Below are 14,472 nucleotides of genomic sequence, written 5' to 3'. Positions count from 1 at the left end.
CGTAATCTAGCCACCCAAATTACCACCTTGCTTCCACTTTGATTCATGTCTCTAATAGCTAATTCTGAGTACAGTACAGATTTTTCACTACTTTCTAATATCTTTGCCTGCTCCCAATTATACACACTGCCATCAGACTTATCTCCAAATTCAGGCTTTTACTCTCAAGCCTAAAAGGGCTCAGTATAGAGAATAAAAGAAATTTCAAGTACTTTAATGATCTGACTTCAACAATTTAGAGCAAACACTTTACAGACTTATTTTTGAATCCTCTTTCTAGGATTTTTGAACCCTCCATGCTAGAAGAACTATTACCCAAACACAGCTCTATGTGCCTTACCTATAAAAAGCTAGGACTCCTAGTTTCTACTATGTAATTTTAACATTTTGAGTTGTTTTATAATAATGAAGATCTCCATCTCAGCATCTTATATAGCACCCATTTTGAACAGACCTAAGTGAAAAGCACAGAAATAAGAAAGTTGTAAATACACGTTGGTTTAGCTTTAATATAAAACCATAAATATTGTATGCCCATTCTATTCCCCAAAAATTTATTCTGCAGGATTAGTTCAAAAGTATAAAGTAGTTCAAAAGTATAAAGTGCAAGACTACCCATCACAGACAGTATTATTTTGTAACTGGGGAAAAAATGCCAAAGAAATAATCCCTAGATGTCCATCAGTAGAAGACCAGATAAGTAATTGCGGTGTGTCTGTTAAAAGTTTCTAGGAGTTTCAGCTGTGGCACAACAGGATCAGCAGTGTCTCAGGAGTGCTGGGACACAGGTTCGATCCCCGGCCAGGCACAGTGGGTTAACGATCCCGTGATGCCACAGCTGCAGCTTGGGTCATTGATTGCTGCCTGGATCTGATCCCTTGCCTGGGAACTCCAGGGCAAGGCAAAAAAGAATAAAAAAAAGTTTTTAAAAACTACCTAGTTCTGGAGTTCCCGTCGTGGCGCAGTGGTTAACGAATCCGACTAGGAACCATGAGATTGCGGGTTCGGTCCCTGCCCTTGCTCAGTGGGTTAACGATCCGGCGTTGCTGTGAGCTGTGGTGTAGGTTGCAGACGCGGCTCGGATCCCGCGTTGCTGTGGCTCTGGCATAGGCCGGTGGCTACAGCTCCGATTCAACCCCTAGCCTGGGAACCTCCATATGCCGAGGGAGCGGCCCAAGAAATAGCAACAACAGCAACAACAACAACAACAGACAAAAAGACAAAAGACAAAAAAAAAAAAAAAAAAAACTACCTAGTTCTTACAAATGAGGTAAATCTGTTTTGTGACAGGGTAAAATGTAATACATTACTGAGAAAAAAACAAATTGTAGATCAATCAGCATATATAATTTGATCCTATTAAAGGGAAATTTTAAGATATATCAATTGAAAACTACTGGAGTTGCTGTCGTGGCTCAGCCAAAAATAATCTGACTAGCATACATGAGGAGGCAGATTCAACCCCTGGCCTTGCTCAGTGGATTGGGGACCTGGTGGTGCTATGAGCCATGGTGTAGGTCGCAGATGCGGCTCGGATCCCGCATTGCTGTGGCTGTGGTGCAGGCCAGCAGCAACAGTGCCAGTTGGACCCCTAGCCTGGGAATCTCCATATGCCCTGGGTGTGACCCTAAAAAAATAAAAAAAAAGAAAAGAAAACAATTAGTAGGGTACTAAAATTATATTCTATCCATACAACTGAATACTATCCATACAACTGAATACTATATAGCTATTAAGGAAATATACACTTACCAACATAAACTTCAAGCTTTCCAAACTGCAGAATACATACATACTAAGGTGCTACATATATTTAAAACAGTAATACTGCATGTTAAATACACACATTTTTAGGTAGAATAGAAGAGCATGTGCTAAGGTAACAAAAAACCTCTGGATAATGGAAACAGGATCTAAGATGAGGTCAAAATAACTCCAACTTAATTTTAATATAAATACACCTTTGAGGCCAATCTGTTCAATATTTATTAAATCTAAATCAACATCTTTTAAGAAATGCAAATCAAAACTATGAGGTACCACCTCACACCAGTCAGAATGGCCATCATTAACAAGTCAACAAATAACACGCTGGAGAGAGCACAGAGAAAAGGGACCACTCCTACGCTGTTGACGGGAATGTAAACTGGTACAACCACTATGGAAAACAGTATGGAGGTACCTCAGAAAATAACTAGATAACTACCATATGACCCAGAAATCTCACTCTTGGGCATGCATCCGGACAAAACCTTTCTTGAAAAAGATACATGTAACCAGTGTTCATCACAGCACTATTCACAATAGCCAAGACATGGCAACAACATAAATGTCATCGACAGATGACTGGATTAAGAAGATGTGGTACATATATACAATGGAATATTTACTCAGCCATAAAAAAGACAAACTAATGCCATTTGCACCAACATGTATGGAATTAGAGGCTCTCATACTAAGTGAAGTCAGTCAGAAAGAGACAAATACCATACTATATCACATATCTGGAATCTAATATATGGCACAAAAGAACCTTTCCACAGAAAAGAAACTCATGGACTTGGAGAACAGACTTGTGGTTGCCAAGGAAGGAGAGGGATGAAAGGGGATGGACTAGGAGTCTGGGGTTAATAGATGCAAACTACTGCATTTGGAGTGGATAAGAAATAGATCCTGCTCATTATACAACTATAGATGTGATAAATCCATTGAATAATAAAAAAATATAAAATTGATTTTCAAACAGACAAAAAAAAATAGATCCTGCTGTACAGCACAGGGAACAATTATCTAGTCACTTGCAATGGAACAGGATAGAAGATAATGTGAGAAAAAGAATGTGTATATGTATATATATATACGTAGGGGGGGATGTGTGTGTGTGTGACTGGGTCACTTTGCTACACAGTAGAAAACTGATAGAACACTGTAAACCAACCATAATGGAAAAAAATAAAAATCATTAAAAAAAAAAAACATCTTTCAAACTAGGTACTTGGCAATTGTAAAACTATTCTCCTTATTTCTAAAGGTTTTGAAATATTTCAATTTTACTTTAAAAAAAAGAAAGCCAAGGAGTTCCGTAGTGGCACAGCAGAAATGAATCCGCCTAGGAACCATGAGGTTGCAGGTTCGATCCCTGCCCTCACTCAGCGGGTTAAGGATCCAGCGTTGCCATTAGCTGTGGTGTAGGTCGAAGATGCGGCTCAGATCCTGGGTTGCTGTGGCTCTGGTGTAGTCTGGCAGCTATAGCTCTGATTCCACCCCTCCCTAGCCTGGGAACCTCCATGTGCCACGGTGCAGCCCTAAAAAAGACAGAGAAAACAAAACAAAAAAAGAAAGAAAAGAAAAAAGAAAATGAAGACTGTGGAATTTGGGAACAGAGGAATATGGGTTTTGTCAACTTTTATAGGGTTTGTTTTTTGTTTTTTTTGACAAGGCTGTAAACCTTTACTATAAATTTTTAACTTAAAAAAATACTATGACTTGACATCCACACTAACCTTTATTACTTTTTTTTTTTTTGCCACAACCACAGCAACACCAGATCCAAGTCACGTCTGCGAACTACACCACAGCTCACAGCAACACTGGATCCTTAACCCACTGAGCAAGGCCAGGGATTGAAACCACAACCTCATGGTTCCTAGTTGGATTTGCTTCTGCTGCACCAAGACAGGAACTCCTACCTTCGTTACTTTGATTGCTCTTCAACTTTAACCTTATTCTTCAAAAGAATAAAGGGCAGATAATTACAAATGTCCTATCCCAGAAATCTAACTTTCTGAATAATATGTCATCTATTTACACAAACATTTAAGACACTATAATGTGAAATAAATAGCAAATGCTGACAGGACCTATCTAATCAAACTCTAAAGGATGTATTACATGGATCTTCCTAAAATACCACCAGATGAGTAAATAAACTTAGTGACTCAATTCCTAAATGTATATTAACACCAAAACCCCAATGAAACTATATTGTCAAAATAAGTCATTTATCTAAGTATCTTCCAGGTCGAATTACAGGTACAAAATCAGCATCACATTTGAGTTGCTATAATTCCACTGGATATTTTTAAACACACACAGAGCTTCAGTTCTTGCTCAAGTACACATGTCAAGTCAGCAGGAAAACTGGGAATTCAGGCTGAGTTCTGTGTTTAGAATTCACAGAATGTAATTTTTCTTTTTAAGATTTCATAATTCTCATCAGCTCACTAGGAAGAGAAAAATTAGACAGAGATCTTGTGTTAACTGTGTCCAAAGCCCCAAATGTCTCAGTCCTAGTGACACTTACAATGGAAAGTTCAGTTTTGCTCGCCCCTTTTTCCCATGCCACTTCCTACAGGTACCATTCTGCTTAGGAACTGGAGCCAGTTAATAACCCATTTTTTCACTGGTGACTATGACTTAAACCTCCTTGGGGTTCCCACCATGGCTCAGCAGTAACGAGCCCAATCAGTATTCATGAAGATATGGGTTCAATCCTTGGCCTCACTCAGTGGGTTAAGGATCTGGTGTTGCCGTGAGCTGTGGTGTAGGTGGCAGACAAGGCTTGGATCTCACGTTGCTGTGGGTGTGGCTCAGGCCCGCAGCTACAGCTCTGGTTAGACCCCTAGCCTGGGAACTTCCATGTGCTGCAGGTGCAGCCCTAAAAAAAAAAAAAAAAAAGACAAAAGACAAAAAAAAAGCAGTTCTTTTCCTAATTGTAAGAGTAATTCATGTCCATTACAGAAAAATAGGAAACTAAAGAAGAATATGAAGCAGAGAATAGCTACTATCCCAGCCAGAAATTAATTACTCATATTTCCATTCTTATCTTTAAGGGGTCTCTGTTATGAATAAAAGTATATTAACTTACTTACTAAACATGATTTAAGTTAAGCAGATCAAAGGGGAAATAAAATACTAGCTTCTTCACTTTTTCAGTATTTTTAGGGATTTAGGGCCACACCCACAGGATATGCAGGTTCCCAGGCTAGGGGTCTAATAGGAGTTACAGCTGCCAGCCTACACCACAGCCACAGCAATCCCAGATCCATGCCACATCTACAACCTACACCACAGCTCACGGCAATGCCAGATCCTTAACCCACTAAGCGAGGCCAGGGATCGAACCGCAGCCTCATGGTTTCTAGTCGGATTTGTTTCTGCTGCGCCACGACAGGAACTCCTCACAGCACTGTTTTGTGAGGAAAATTGAAATGTCCATTAACAGAGAACCGCTGTAAGCTATGATGCATCCATATCACAGAACACTAAATACCCACTAAGGGAATGTCTATTTGACATGGAAAATTGTTCTTCATTTCAGTAGATACATATAAGTAAAAAAGAAAATCAAATATTACATCTAAAGTGGGATAAATGGTCATCTCTACTTATCTTCATTCTCTGTGTCATCTCAATTCTTTTTTTGCAGGCTTCTCACACACAGTGTATTACTGCAGCTTTCATAATCAGAAATAACAATTTTGAAATTAAAAAAGAAATTAAAGTTCCCACTGTGGCACAATGGCATCAGTGGTATCTCTGCAGCACTGGGACACAGGTTTGATCCCGGCCTAGCACAGTGGATCTGGTATTGCTGCAGCTGTGGCCTAAGTCACAACTGCTGCTCAGATCTGATCCCTGGCCCGTTAACTCCATATGCCACAAGAATGAGGGAGGGAGGAAGGAGAGAAAAGAAATTAAAACTCATTACTAAAGTTCCCACTGTGGCACACCAGGTTAAGAATGTGGCGTTGTCTCTGTGGTGGTGCAGGTTCGTCCCGGGCCAGGTACAGTGGGTTAAGGATCTGGCTTTGCCACAGCTGTAGCACAGGTCTCAGCTGCAGCTTGGACTTGCCCTGGCCCTGGAACTTCCATATGCTATGTGTGCGGCCATAAAAAAAAAAAAAAAAAAAAAGAAAAGAAAACCTAAGAGTTCCCTAGTTTCTGTGGCTCAATGGAAACAAATCTGACTAGCATCCATGAAGATGCAGGTTCAATCCCTGGCCTTGCTCAGTGGGTTGAGGATCTGACACTGCCATGAGCTGTGGTATAGGTCACAGACATGGCTGGGATCTGGCATGGCTGTGGCATACGACAGTGGCTACAGCTCCAATTCAACCCCTAGCCTGGGAACCTCCATATGCCACAGGTGTGGCCCTAAAAAAAAAATTATATATACAATATAAATTATAATAAAAATTTTATAATATATACATGGCCCTGTAGACTTCCAAAAACACTAAGTCTACTTTGCCCCATGTGTTTTGCAGAAATCATTCTAAACACCTTAAGTTACAGATTAGTTTTATCTTATAGAAAAATAGTCACAAACAAAAAATAGCAACTACCCTATTTCAAATTAACCATCCTATCTTTATACCAACTCTTTACAAATCTTAGAATTTATCAATATACTTATATAAAATTCCTTACATTTGCCAGATTATCAATCTATGAATAATGCAGAGAACTAAGTAAATTTATATCTCTTCTACAACTAAATTACAAAAGCATTAGCTACTAAAGAAACTGAATTTACAACACAGAGAAGTGAAATTAGGAAAGCTTGCTACTATCTCTCATAACAAAATCATTCTCAACATTCTATAAAAACACAAATAGGCACATAACAGATCCAGGCCCAGACATACATCCAAGATGATGCTTTGTAGTTATCAATACCAAAACAATACCAAGTTACCAAGTGGACATTTAAGGGAAAAAAGTGCTTAGAATATTAGTATAAATGTATGTCTTAACTTTGTTCATTAAATCAACAATTTATAACAGAGCTATGAGGGATTTCATCCTTAACAAAATAGCTTTAATTTAACACAACTTGACAATTTTCCTTGTAAGTTTCATTTACTTTATGCCTTACTATCTTACAGACAGTGGTCCTAACTGCAAAGCTCAGGTACCATGTCCCTAAGTAACTGCTTTAAAGTTTTACAACTCAAGAGAAAATGTATTCTATGCTGCAACTCAGCACACACACGTATAAACATTAAAAACAAAAGTTTCCCAAATTAATAATTATTTTTACCATTTTTGATGTGCTAATATTTTCTATTTTTTAAGGCTTTTTTGGCCATCCCACAGCATGTGGAAGTTCTGTTCCAGGGCCAGGGATCGAACCCTCACCACAACAGTAACCAGAGCCACAGCAGTGGCAACACCAGATCCTTAACCAGCTGAGGCACCAGGGAATTCCTTTTAAATGCTTTTAAAAACTCACCACATTGATTTCATTACCCTATGACACTGCCACCTGTCATTTAGAAAATACTCCTAGAAGTTCCCATCATGCCTCAGCGATAACAAACCCAACTAGTATCCATGAGGAAAAAGGTTCAATTCCCTGGCTTTGCTCAGTGGGTTAAAGGATCTGGCATTGCCATGAGCTGTGGTGTAGGTCACAGACATGGCTCAGATCCCGCGTTGCTGTGGTGTCAGCCAGCAGTTACATCTCCAATTCTACCCCTAGCCCTAACCCTAGCCCAGAGGAGTGGAGGGGAAGGGAGAGAAGGGGGAACAGGAAGGGGGAGGGAGAGATGGGGGAGGGAGGGGAGAGAGGAGAAAGAAAAAGAAAGAAAACATAGCCCTAAAACTTTTACACAGAATGTGCGAAACTCCTTGACCCTACCACTTTTTACCACAGGTCTGACACAACAAAATGGGTGAAATCTAGCAAGTCTATTCCAAGTGCAAACCTTGGCACAAATGTGAAACATCCCTGAAGTTTCTCAAAACACTATCCTCTGAAGTTTCTCAAAACACCATTAGCAGACGGGATGCAGGTGCTTGCTGAAAGTTTTCTCCAAGCAGAACACAGAAGCAGCAATCTTCTCTGTTGCTTTATCAGTGAATTAGTAAATTCTGCATGTGACAGCACATAGCAGGTTTACCAGTGCTCCACAAGCTAAATCTTCCAGGAAAATAGCATTCTAAGACAAGAGGATTTCACTATCACCCCCTTATATTTTTAGATTGCTTTTCATATACACCACTCCATTTGATCCTCACTGATAGAGAAGCTGCTCTTCTTCCTTTTACCAATGAGGGAATTAAAACTCAGAGGCGTTATGTAGTTTGCCAGAAATGGCACAGCTAATGAGAAGCACAACTCAGACTTGAATTAAAGACTTACTGGTCATCCACTGCCATAAGAGTTTTCACTTTGAACATCTGATACAAACATGAACTTTAAAGGTATGTTAAAGTTCTAGATGTACAAGTGAAGATAAAAGCATGAAATTAAGATTAAAATAGAAATGAATGTTAATTTTGCTAGCCTCTAAAATTATTGGGAATCCTAGTTCGATCTGATACAGATCTGATCTCATACTTTGTCTTAAGTTCCACGGATTATAAAATTACATATAAGTTCACCATAGGAAATTACAGAATTGGGTGGTCTGTAAGAAACAACTGACCACATAAATTACACGAACTTCCCCCAAACCATTCTTAATCTTGTGGCTTCACACTAAATTATGAAGTTCCCTATGTGAAATCCGTTTTGATTTCAACACTAAGTGAATTACAACAGCATAAGCTTGTTGTTTCTGCATAATACTTGCAACATGCACTCAATTTCCAGAGTACTTTTAGACAGTGTCTAAAATCCATAAGCCAAAAGCAAACCCAAGACAAAATGTTCTCTCTTCGTTTTGCAGGGGTTTTTTTATGTTTTTTTAATTTTTTTGTCTTTTTTTTTTTTTTAGGACTGCACCTGAGGCATATGGAGGTTCCCAGGCTAGGGGTGGAATCAGAGCTGTAGACACCACAGCCACAGCAATGCGGGATCCGAGTCACATCTGCCACCTACACCACAGCTCACAGCAACACCAGATCCTTAACCCACTAAGCGAGGCCAGGGATCAATCCTGCGCCCTCACGGATACTAATCAGGCTCATTAACCACTGAGCCACAACGGGAACTCCTTGCGGGTTTTTTTTTAATCCAAGTTTCATCCACCTATATGAAATGAATACTAAATAACACAATTACAAATTATTAAAGATGTGCAAAATCAGGCTGGAGAATCTACTTGAGATCAATGAGCACAGGCCTTTAATTGTATACATACAAAAACTGAGGTCCAGAGAAGTGACATTCCCAACAACGGTCACATTGTTAAATTAGTGACACAGAATCTCTGCCAATCTACAGCTTCTCGTTATTCTAAATGCCTCTGCTTCTAATAAAATGTGCTCCTTAAAAAAAAAAAAAAAAAAAAATCACTAATACCTAAAAATATTAAGACACATTTAAGACCCTAAAACTAGAGGGTCTTTGTACACAGGCTAGTATCTTCAGAAAACAATCTCTTGATGAGATCTCAAGGTTCCAAACCAGAAGGACTAAAAAACTGACTCTTTAATCCAATGTGAGTTACCAAGTAGCTTTTAATAAGAAATGTTATCAAGCACTTTAACTGTCCTTTTTCCCATCTCAATACTATTCATTTACTCAACAAGTATCTGAGAACACCAGTATATGCTGGCAACTATGTTAGGCACTGGAGATACCAGGAACAAAACAGACATGGCCTCTGGCCTTAGCAGTGGACAACTGCTATTCTATGATTTGACAGGATATTTAGCAAACTCCTCCAACCATATGGTTGTACTCTATACAACCATAACATTTTCTTCCAACTATTCCAAACTTATAACAAACCACACTATACTCCCTCTGCAATATAAATACTTTCTTTAGTAACTCAGCATTCTGCTTTACCGTAGAAGGTGCTAACCAGAACTACAACAGATTTAAAAACTGACTTTACCACTCCTCATGGCCTTAGGCATATTTCAAGAACTTCTCACAATCCACAGTAAACCTTCCTGGTTCACAACCCTTGTTTCAAATGACTAATTTATCTGCCCTACCCTTACTTTACTAGAAACTTGAATCAGATGGTTTAGAGCAACCGTGATGTTGGGAAGCACCTTCATTAGACCTCTTTGTGGACCAGAAGTAGACTTACTGCCTCTTCCTCTCTGCTACTTTCCTCTGGAATCTTCAATGTATCTCTGGATATGCCTCTAATTTTATCAAGTTTGTTCCTAAAGACTTGCATAAATAACTTCTGGCAACAAATCTACTTGAGATCAAGTAGATCTCAAGTAGAAATCTCAAGTAGATTTCTGCTGCTGAAAATCCATTATATTTTCAGAGAAGCTCAATTTTTAGTTTTTTGTTGTTTTGGGTTTTTTTTTTTTTTTTTTTTTTTGCTTTTTAGGGCCGCACCCCACAGCATATGGAGGTTCCCAGCTATGGGTTGAACCAGAGCTACAGCTGCCAGCCTACACCACAGCCCACTGCAACGCCAGATCCTTAACCCACTGAACAAGGCCAGGGATCGAGCCTCCAACCTCATGGTTTCGTTTCTGCTGCACCACAATGGGAACTCCCAAGTTTTAGTTTTAAGGCTCTCAGGCTTCCCCCTCTTTGGTACCTCTCAAATTCTATGAACAATTTAAAACACTCTTCAGAGTTGTAACTAATGGGAATCTTTTGGAATACCAAAGGTGACCTAAAGCAGAAGTTCACAAACCTAGCTGACCAGAATCCATCAGGGATCTTTTAAGGATGGATTCCCACACCCTACCCTCAGAGATTTCAATTCACCAGGTGGTGTGTGAGGCCCAGGAATCAGCATTTCAGATAGCCCATACTATTTCTGACAACTGGTATTTAATTAGGTAACCAAAAAACCTGGCTTACAAGCTGGGAAGTACTTGGTTCTCCTATGGCGTGCCAATAACTAACTACAAGTGGGACTGCCCCAGTGTGCTGGTTACTCGAACTGTGGGCCAACTAAAAATGAGGGAGGTAATTAGAGCTGAAAGAAGCCTTCCCATGGAGCCAATCTAAAATTTCAGAACCCTCCAAATGTGGTTTAATACCACATACTACACTAGGTTTACTCAGAACAGTGTCATTCTCTAAGCTTTTCTGCCCACCCAAGTCACAGGCCTAAGAAGGGAAGACTTTCTGCATGCCACCAACACACACCTTCCTTACTTGATCTCCAAGGAAAACCAACTGGGTCTTGTCTTCTTGCCCTACTGAAACGGACATGAATCTGAATGGGGAAAGTCCCCAATACCTCTCTAGGTACAAATCACAAATATTTTACATTAAAAAAAAAAAAATCTCATGTAATTCAACCCAGGCTTCGATGGCCAAATTGAATCTCAACTGCAAGAGTATGCACGCTTTTCCCCGTTGTGAAAAAACACTGGCAGATAACAAAGTAGAAGTCAAGATACTAAAACACTTAAGAATTTAGGCCGCAGCCTTGAAGAGACACCTGAACATCATTACCTATCAGTTAATGCGCAAAACTCACCTGTGCAAAACTCACAGGTAAGATTATCAGGCCCCAGAGGAGTTTACGCAAGTGGCCGTAAAATTTATCCCATTATTTTGAGGTAAGTTATCCAGCCCAAAGTACAACCAACAACATTATCTTAGGGGTTCTGGGCAGCCCAATTCAATACACTTAGCCGCACGATTTCCACCCGAGCAATAAATAACTCTGTAATCTTTCGCGGCGCTATTTAACCAACATTGCTGCGCTCTCTTCAACCGCCTCCGAACCATCCTTCCCACCCAAGTACTACCAGGTCAGGAGGATGCCCTGCTGCAGTCGGCGGCCACTCCTCCTTCCCACAAGTCCCGGGCCGCTCCGCTCGCCCCGGGGGCTCCGTCGGCCCCCGACCTCCGGCCTCGCGCCACGGAGGACTCCCACACACTCGCTCCGGGGTGAGGGACGCACACTCACCTCCCAGAGGTCCGCGGCCATGTCCCCGGACGCTGCGGGGTAGCGCCTCACACCCCTAGCCCCATGGGCCGGTCCCCGCCAGGTCCAGGAAGGCCGCCCTGGCCGGACCCCGCCTCCCCCGCGCCGAACAGGGCCGCTGCGCTCCCACTGTCCGCGCCTCCCTCTGGCGGCAGCAGCCTCCGCCCCGGCCACCCCTCTCCGGGCCACGCACGCTGTCCTCAGCCCCTTCAGGGCCGCCGCCTCCTCAGAGGGTGACAGCCGCCGCGCCGGGGACCAGGCCGGCCCCTCCTCCAGCTCCTCCTCACCCCCGGAGGAGACGGGGGCGGGGGGCGGTGTAGGTTTCCTTACCGGGCAGCAGGACATGGCGAAGCTCGTCACGGCACGGCCTCCTCCGCCACCCCACAAGGCTCCCAGGCAGGGCCGGCGGGGGGCAGCGCCTGAGCCGCTGGAGCTCCTCGCCCGGATACTCCTCCGCCGCCGCCACCGCCTTCTCACAACCACAACAACATGGCGGCAGCGGCCACACAGAGCGCGCTCACGCCACCAAGCTGGTCGGCGAGCGAGGGCGCGCGCGCACGTTCAGGCCCTTAGCCGTCGGTCGGGGAAAAGAGGGCGGGCCATCACGGATTGGGCAGGGGCGGGGCCTGAGCCGGTGGTCACGCCCCAGGAGGCGGGAGGGGCTGCAAACCTGCAAAATGCTGGTGCTGGGCGAGGGCCTGGCAGAGGAGCCCACCTAAAGCAGAAACAGGTGAGGAGTGAAAGGAGAAGAAAACCGAAGGTGGTCCCACAGAGTTTGGGGAGTTATCTTTTCCTACCTATGTAGCCCCGGGCAAGACAATTCCTCAATCTACTTAGCCAGTAGAATCTATTCTACTGTACAACATACGTTTCACCTGTAGTTGTGGTGAGGCTGAAACTATTTTAATGTAATGCAAGTAAGTATGTGCGCTCAAGGTCATACTCAGAATACAATTTCAGGCTGCTTATACCAAGCTCAGCTGGAAGAATTGAGTTTTCAAACAAACTAACAAAAAAAAAAATTGTAATGATACCTTGTAGAATAATTCTACGTACTGAGACTGAATTACCTCCAGCCCTAACAGATTCACCTCATCAGAGTTGTATTTTATCATTATACCTTTGACTTTTCTGGAAAATGGTAGAAAGAACCTGTCAAATGAAATCTATCCTTGAATTTGTTTTTTTTTTGCTTTTTCCACAGACTCTCTGCAATTATTTGTTTTTTGTGTTTACTGCTCTCTATCCCATTCCAATGTAAAAGCTACTTGAAGATAAGGATCTTGTTTATTTTATTCATCACTTTATCTCCAACACCTAGAAATGCTCATAAGTAGTGTCATGAGTTCCTGATTAACTAATAGCTAATATTCACACAACTTATCTAACTGAATCTTCACAGCTTGAATAGATAATGTTATTATCACCATTTTACAGATGAAGAAACTGAAGCCCAGAATAAGCTGCACTAAAATTAGGAAAAAAAGAAATCAAACCCAAATCCAATTAGCAATAAAAAATATGCTCTCACCCAGGAGCTCCTGCTGTGACACAATAGGATCTGCGGCATTTTGGGAGTGCTAGAACATAGGTTCTATCCTTGGCCCAGCACAGTGGGTTAAGGATTAAGCATTGCCGCAGCTGTGGCATAGGTCACCACTGCGGCTCGGATCTGATCCCTGGCCTTGCCCGGTGGGTTAAGGATCTGGCGTTGCCATGAGCTGTGGTGTAGGTTGCAGACGCGGCTCAGATCTGGCATTGCTGTGGCTGTGGTGTAGGCCGGCAGCTGTAGCTCTGATTAGACCCCTAGCCTGGGAACCTCCATAGGCTGAGGGTGCAGCCCTAAAAAGACAAAAGACAAAAAAGAAGAAATTATGTTAGAGTTCAAGATTAGGCTTTGCTTTACTCTGTTGAATGAAAGTGCAAAAAATTGCACAACCTAAGTTGAGGATGATGTTTTGTGGAGCCAGAAAGTCAGCCTCTTCAATAGCTCTGAGGGATTGTTCCAAAGAGGTAAGGGAGGACCTATGATTATTAGGCGTTTTTACAACAAAAACCAGGTAGTCAGTCAGAACATCAAGAGATTATTGTTAAAGAAAAAAATAGACCTCTCAAGTTAAAGAATTTAGCAGTTTTCTTTGTATGGGAAGATGCAAGAGCCTGGCTTCACTGAAATCATTCCTTTGATATGTACCTTAACTAGGTAGGGCCAGTATCTTGCTTTTTCCACCCTGGATCCCCTCAGGGTGCACCATAGGGTTGCAGCTGCAATGGTTGATGGTATAATAGCCACAACATCCTTTGTTTACTGATGTGGCAGGCCGACAAACTCTGTCTACAACTCTGCAGATACAGGTGTGCTTCCTTTCCGATAATTAGCATTAGGCAGCCCATTGTGTATGTTTTGGCCTTGGCTTCCTTTAGAAAGCCCAAGGCTAAATTTGAAGCCCAATTGTCACCTACTGTTGGTCCTTCAAATCCACAAATTAACAGTAATTTTTTTTTTGCCTCCTGCCTCAACTCTGCACCTTTATTTATATTTTCCTGTCTTGGTTTCCTTTTACTGTTGTATGATTATAGCCTTTATGGAATGAAGAGAAAATGGTAAGTACTAAGAACAGATGAATGACAAACATCTGTCATTCACACAGGTTTT

The 14,472-nt window shown here is 41.9% G+C and overlaps 1 protein-coding gene across 9 annotated transcripts in view; it reads right to left on the bottom strand.

Annotated features, from left to right (window-relative positions):
• The window catches only part of MTMR3 (myotubularin related protein 3), a 147,605-nt gene extending 135,198 nt beyond the window's left edge, over positions 1–12,407 (bottom strand). For 3 of the 9 annotated variants that reach the window (XM_013983035.2, XM_013983036.2, XM_013983037.2), the window contains exon 1: positions 12,147–12,316. The gene's annotated coding sequence lies outside the window, so the exon portion shown is untranslated. Of the gene's footprint in view, positions 1–11,798; positions 12,100–12,146 lie in introns of those variants that run through there. The other 6 variants (XM_005670801.3, XM_005670802.3, XM_001926519.6 and 3 more) reach the window with 5 other exon arrangements.

This window comes from Sus scrofa, chromosome 14 (assembly GCF_000003025.6).
Source record: "Sus scrofa isolate TJ Tabasco breed Duroc chromosome 14, Sscrofa11.1, whole genome shotgun sequence".
NCBI classification, from domain to species: domain Eukaryota; kingdom Metazoa; phylum Chordata; class Mammalia; order Artiodactyla; family Suidae; genus Sus; species Sus scrofa.
The sequence above is the reverse complement of the archived record's forward strand: the minus strand, read 5'-3'. Positions and strand labels throughout refer to the sequence as shown.